This window comes from Desmodus rotundus, unplaced genomic scaffold, assembly GCF_022682495.2.
Source record: "Desmodus rotundus isolate HL8 unplaced genomic scaffold, HLdesRot8A.1 manual_scaffold_138, whole genome shotgun sequence".
Classification (NCBI taxonomy): domain Eukaryota; kingdom Metazoa; phylum Chordata; class Mammalia; order Chiroptera; family Phyllostomidae; genus Desmodus; species Desmodus rotundus.
Window position 1 is genome coordinate 123,287 of NW_026527191.1, and position 7,029 is coordinate 130,315.

Here is a 7,029-nt window from a genome sequence, read left to right on the forward strand (position 1 = left end):
TGGATTGGGAAGTTTGATGCTGGAGGTTTCTCGGATGCAGTGGCTGCATGGGTAGGTGGACCACTTGCAGTGGAGAGCCATCCAGCGCATACGTGAACTGAGGACAGACCACGTTATGGCACATGGAATTCAGGTGACATACTCAAAGTTTACGAATCATGCGTGGAAAATCACTTGTATCAGCACAGTTACATTAGTCTGTTGTAAGTCTGGGTTTCACAGAAGTTAAGTAGGGTGGGTGGAGGTGGGATTAAATCCTTCTTGACCACATTACCACATGAGATTCTCTAATCAAACACAAGGAAAATGTTTCATTTCCAAGACAAATTGTGAGGAGGAGGAAGAACTGTTGATATTTTACAATAATGTGGAATGGAAGAGATCATGGGCATGTGAAGGGAACCACCACCAGCCCCTCCAAAGGTGGATCTTCAGCCTTGGCTGGTGTGGCTCAGTGGATTGAGTGCCCGTGTGGAAACCAAAGGTTTAGAGTTCGATTCCCAGTCAGGACACATCCCAGTCAGGTTTGATTCGGGCCAGGACCGCAGTAGTGGATGTACAAGAGGCCATGACACATTGATGTTTCTCTCTCCCTCCCTACCCCTCCCTGTAAAAACAAATAAATACAATCTTAAAACAAAGAAAAAGGATATTTAAAAAAAAGAAAAGGACCATATTCGCCCAAAGAATGTGGTAGTATGTATGTGGTTGGTTCGGGAGGGAGTACTTTATTAGAACATGCTTGCGGAAAACCAGTGGGTTATTTTCAACAGGTATGGCTCTCGATTAAACCAACTGGAAGCACCACTCCAGGGAGAGCCAGCAGTTTGTCAGCAGAAGACAGGGAAGCTTCTGGATAAGGTGAGAGTGTTGTTACCTTTTGGTGACCAGGCCAACATGTTCCCAGCCTGGCTGCCCAGTCGTGACTTGTCCTCAGTACTCAGCAGGCCTCGCAACTTTGCATGGCTGTTTTGTTCGGTCTTTCTGAATTTCTCTTAATGGAGAAAGGTTTCCATTCCCTGGAAGACTGCAGAAGGCACCTGGAAGAGTTCTCTGTTCCAACAGATAACAATATTTTGGGAAGACGGAATGGTGAAGTTGCCTGAAATATTGCAGAGGGAGGTTGAAGAAAACGGTGAAACCATTGTTCAGTTATGTTGTTGGTAGAAAATGAAAAATGTGCTTGTCGTTGCAACTCGTGGTAAAAACCAAAGGAACCCTTCGGCAAAGATCAAAGTACTCGTGGTCCAAATGTGCATCTCTGCTGCCCTCTCGTGGCCGTTTTGGGGAATGACACCTTAGTGCAGGTCCCCAAGAGAATTGGTTGATTCCAGTGGAATATCAATGACTTTTGACAGCAATGTTAATTACAAGTGCATTTCAAGACATCTAAATGTAAAGATTGTCAGGTTACTTTCTGACTGGTTTCTAGATTAAGGGCAAAGGGAGCACTAAACGTGTATTATGTGACATTTGTTGGAACTGGCTTTTAGCATGATGGAGTCCAGTTTTTACTAGGTCTAAGTTGTTTGTAATTTTTTGTAATTTGTCTTGTGTGTTGCAGCTTCTTTAAACAAGGGGAAAATAAACTGTATTCAAAAATCTCCACTCGGAGGTTAAATCAAATCAAATCGCTATCATGTTATGTACGTGCCCTTCCACACACGTCTAGAAGCCTGTTTCCTAGAGTGTGTCTTGGCTTCATTTAGTCTTTTCGCTTCCTCAAATGAGTGCCACTCTTGTACAATTTGAGGTCTTGTGCCTAACACTTGTGTTTAAGGGTGCAGATTTTGTTCTCAAGTTTAAGTATGTAGTATGTTTAGCATCATTCAGTTGAAACCATTTTGTAACTCACATGGTGGTTCATTTTGGAGGTTCTGTAGGAGTCTATTTCAGAAGTACCAAGCAGGAGAACTTTCCAGTCACCCATTTTCAGTGATCTCTAGCTTTAGTGCTGCGAGAGCAAAACACATACTGTAATTGATTTCAATGGTGCAATTCTGGTTGAAGCTGTCTTTATACCGGGTTTGCCCAACAGTAAGTACGGCCACCCACCACGCTTTTGCCGTCCTGCCCCTTCATGTGACTCTGGATTGCATACTTGTCTTTAACTTCATGGGAAACTGTTTTGTTAGAGTGTATCATGACAGATGTCATACCAGCATGCGTTTCAATAAAAAACTCATCAAAACCGTTGAGTGATGTTGTGGCCATTTTCATCCTGCAGATGGTTGAACATAAGGAACAGTTTTGGCACATGAGGCTCTGTCATTTCAAGAAAGGTGAAAGCACATCTGGAATTCCAAAATAAAGATTTGTAGTGTGTACGGAGAAGGCGCCCTTAGGTGATGAAATGTGTCGAAGTGATTTGCGAAGTTTCACGCCTAAGATGTCTCGCACAGAGGTGCTCCACGGGCATGGCAGACCAGTAGCAGTTCACGGCCATCGAGTCCAGACCTTAACTGAGGACAGACCAGGTTATGCCATGTGGGAGACAGGTGACATACTCAAAGTATCTAAATTGAGCACTCCTCCACAGGGCGGTCTTCATCCAAAGCAGGTGATGTTGCCTATGTGATGATAACAGAGGGAGTTCTGTAGGAGGTGCTTCTTGGGGTAATTTGCAAGAGGTGCTGCCCCATCACTGCAAGACCAACTGCAAGCACTTCCTGTTGACAGAGTCGAAGCAGAAGACGGGGAAGCTTCAGGATGAGGTGGGAGCACACGTTTCTGTTTGGTGACCAGTGAGAAACGGTTCCAGCCTGGCCGCACAGCCGTGATTCATCAGCAGTACTCACCAGAAATTACACCTTTGCATGGCCATTTAGTTCAGTATTCCGAATTTCTCAGTGGAGAGAAATTTCCGTTCTGTGGAAGACTGCAGAAGGCACCTGGAAGAGCTGTGCTGCTAAAGGTAACAGTGCCGTGGGACGATGGAATGGGAAGTTGTCTGAAAGATGGCAGAGGGCAGTGGAAAGGAATGGCGATGACGTTGTGCAGTTCTAATTTGGGGGGAAAATGAAAAGTGTGTCCGTCATTGCATTTTACCGTAAACAGCTAAGGAACCTTTCAGCCAAGGCATTGGTGCGATACGCATTGTATCTGTTGGTTTCTGCTACTGTCTCGTGGCCGTTTTGGGGAATGACTCCTTAGTGCACGTCCGCAGGAAAAGGGGTTGATTCCAGTGGAAATCCCTTTGACTTTCATAGTAGTGTAATTTAGAAGCTCAGTTGAAGACGTCTAAATGTCAGGATTGTGTAGTTACTTTGCGACTGGTCTCCAGATATTGGCCGAGGGAGCAATAATGTATTTTCTGTGACGTTTTTTGGAACTGGTTTTGTAGCGTATTGGAGGCAGGTTTTTACAAGTGCGAAGCGTGCTTGAAAATCGTTTGTAATTTTCTTTTTCCATCGGAGGTTCTTTAAATAACCTGGAGGTCAAATTTGTTTGAAATTGTCCACCGAGAGGTAAAAAAAAGTAAAGTAAAATACAAGCGCTCTCATTTTGTGTACGTGCCCCCAAGGACATATCTACGGGCTCGTTTCCTCTACTTTGCCTGGACTTGGTTTACTATTTTAGGTTCCTCCCACAGGTGCAAAACTTGTGCATTTCCAGCTTCTGTGTCTGACCTGTGCATTCAAGGGTAAAGATTTCTTTCTCAAGTTTTCATACAGAGCATCTTTGCCATCAGTCTTGTCGAGTTATTTTGTTTTTTACATTTATGTATTCACTTACTTTGATTTTTTAATAAAAGTTATTGATTATGCTATTAGTTTTCCCAATTTCCCTCCCCTTTTCCCCCCTCCTCCCTGCACCCCTTAACTTCCAGCATTCCTCTCTCCCCTTAATTCATGTCCATGTGTTGTACATATAAGTTCTTTGAGTTCTCTGTTTCCTATACCATTTTTCATCTCTCGCCATCTATTTTGTGCCTACTAATTATGCTGCTTCTTCTCTGTACCTTCGTCCCCCTATTCTTCCCCTCCCCCTCCCTGCTGAAATCCCTCCATGTGAAGTTCATTTCTCTGATTCTGTTCGTGTTCTAGTTGTTTGCTTAGTTTTGGTTTTCTTTTCGGTTCAGTTGTTGATGTGAGTTTGTTGTCATTTCACTGTTCATAGTTGTGGATGTTCTTCAATTTCTTAGATAAGTCCTTTTAACATTTCATAGAATAAGGGCTTGGTGGTGATGAACTCCTTCAACTCGACCTTACCTGGGGAGCACTTTATCTGCCCTTCCATTCTGAATGATAGCTTTGCTGGATAGAGTCATCTTGGGTGGAGGTCCTTGCCTTTCATGACTTTGAATACTTCTTTCCAGCCCCTTCTTGCCTGTAAGGTTTCTTTTGAGAAATCAGCTGATAGCATTATGGGCACCCGTTTGTAGGTAAATCTCTCCTTTCAGTTGCTGCTTCTAAGATTATCTCTTTATCATTAATGTTGGGTAACTTAATGATGATGTACCCAGGTGTGTGGTTTTACTATCATTCCATGCAAATTATTTTCTAAATCCAATTGTGATTTATTTTGGGGTGGTCATTTAGAAGTGTATTTCGTAATTTGTGAATGTAAGTACTTTCTAGTTATCTCGTTACTGATTTCTTGATTAATGGCAGTGAGAGCAAGAAATATGTGTGTGTGTGTATATATATATATACACACACACACATAAACACATTTCAGTCCTTTAAAATTTGTTGGAACTTACTTTATATTACAATATGGTCAGTTTTTATAAACGTCTCCATGGTACTTGGAAAGCATCTGTAATCTGCAGTTTTGGGGTGTAGTGAAGTACTTGCGCACATTGAATGCTATTTGCTTCTCATGTTTTTTTAAAAATATTTTTTACTATATTTTTGTGGGCTTCATTGGTTCTGAAACAGAGAGAGTTTTGGTAAATCTCCTATAATGATTATTAGTCTATTTTTCTTTGTAGCTCTGTTCTATATAATTTTGAATTTATGTTATTAAGTGAATAAAAATTTGAAAGTAACTGATAAATTGAACTTACTGATATGAAGTACTCCTTTTTATATGTAGTGGGGTTTTGGGTTTTTTTTTGCCTCCAAGTCTACTATATGTGATATCATTTTGATTTGGTTAATGTTCATGTACTATATTTTCCCCATTCTTTCACTTTAGATCTCTTGGTATGTTTCAGATAGCTCTGTTTTATGTTAGTTATGAGTGGATGGTAAAATCAATTAAAGAATTGATCTTGGTGGAGGATGTCATGTAGGGGGCCCAATAATTTTCCCGTTCAGTGGTTCCAGCACCTTGTATTATATCACAAATATTTTCCCACATATGTAAGGAGATATTTTTATCATAGAAAATAACCACGGCACCTCACATCATCGCTGCCTCATTTATGCTCTTCTGCGTGTGGGGTTTCTGACTCTCTCCTGTGAGTGAGGTTCTCCTGCCTATGCATATCTTACATTTGGCCATTTTCATTTGCTAACCTGTGTCATACCTGTTGGATTATTAGACCAGCCCAAAGATAGTTGAGGTCACAGGAAAGGTTGTTTCCCCACCAGGTAAGCAAGCAGTCAGGTGTTTAATATGAGGTGAATTTGGGGAGTACATGTACGTCACCATTTACTTAAGGAAGATGTAACAATTTAAGTAAAGTAACTTATTCTCAGAACAGAATGGTTATATCAGTGAAATATGGAACAATGTTCTAATGTAGCTTGTGGATATACAACTTGTATTTGAAGTTTCAAAGGTGACAATGAAGAGGGCTAACATTTTGCACTTGGCACGTTGATTTTAAACTGCCTGTTAAGGAAGGGAAGGCTGAGCTTTGCGCAGTGGCAGTATCGTAGCCAATGAGGTTTATCTGAGGCGTGATTATTGCTGAAAGAAAGGGAAGACTGAGAAATTACTTAGGATTGTCATCTCATTTCTTCCTAAGAGGTTTAGTTGCCACAGTTTGGTTTAGGAAGAGAGCTTCAGCACCATCACCTCAGCCTCAGACAGTGACACTCCTAGCAAGAGCTTGTTGACCCTCTTACCGTCTCCTCGTGTCTTAAAGTTTTGGGAGTTGCCGAACAGAAATCAACCTGCCAGGTATGCTGGCTTTTTTCCTAAATTAGCTGCATGTCCCCCATTTCACCATTGAAATCTAAGACTCTGTTCTTCCATATTCCAAAATACCCTATATACCCAATATCACCTCAATTTATTTGGTATTCATTTGAATGTGAATTCCCCTTGTCCATGTATTAGACATTGAATACCTCCCATTAATCAGATTAATTTGATTTGATTGTCATCTTAGCTGTGAGAATGTAGAAGGTATGATAAAAAATAATTTTTTAATCCCCACAGGTTTGGTTATCCAGCCATGTGACATTCATGGCTGGGACAGTAACTTCTGGAAAGTGTAGTCTCTGAGAGATCATGGACATCTCCTGGCGAAAGTAAGCATTATTATTATTTTTTGCTCTGTCAGCCTTTTTGGTCTATTTCTGCAGGGCTTGGTATAATTTAGTAGTGCTGGGAGTTATTTTCTTCTCTTGTATACTTACATTGGCATGAAAACCTGTTTCTGAGGCCAGCTGCTTGGAGTTAGAGATTCAGGAATGTTTTTTATGGGCTCCTGGCTCTGTTTACATTGTGAGGACTCGGTTCTGCTCCTGCATGTGGCAACTGGGCTTCATTGTCCAGATGTAATCCTGGAGTGTGGCTGTGGGGTCCTGGTTACAGATCTGGGTTCTGTTTCCTGGGTCTGTGGCCTGAGGCTGAATCTGTGTGTCTGGGATCTGGAGTCTCTTATGGTGTGGCTTCATGTCCTGAGTTGGTGTTTGTTGTTGATGTTGGTGCAGCTCTGGCTCTAGGGTCTGATGTATGGAACCTGGTGTCCAGGGTTCCCTGTCAGTCTCTGGTGTTGAGTGTCTGGCATTCAGGGTCCATGATCTGACCTGGGTTGTAGGGACGGTTTTGGGATTGGGGCCGGGGTATGGGGTTCAGCTTTTGGTTCTGGGTCTGCTCCGGGGTCCAGGTTTGGACCCAAGGGCCTGT

The 7,029-nt window shown here is 42.1% G+C and overlaps 1 pseudogene; it reads left to right on the forward strand.

Annotated features, from left to right (window-relative positions):
• Positions 1-5,805: 5,805 nt before the first annotated feature.
• Positions 5,806-5,873, forward strand: LOC128780044 (U4 spliceosomal RNA; annotated as a pseudogene).
• Positions 5,874-7,029: the final 1,156 nt, after the last annotated feature.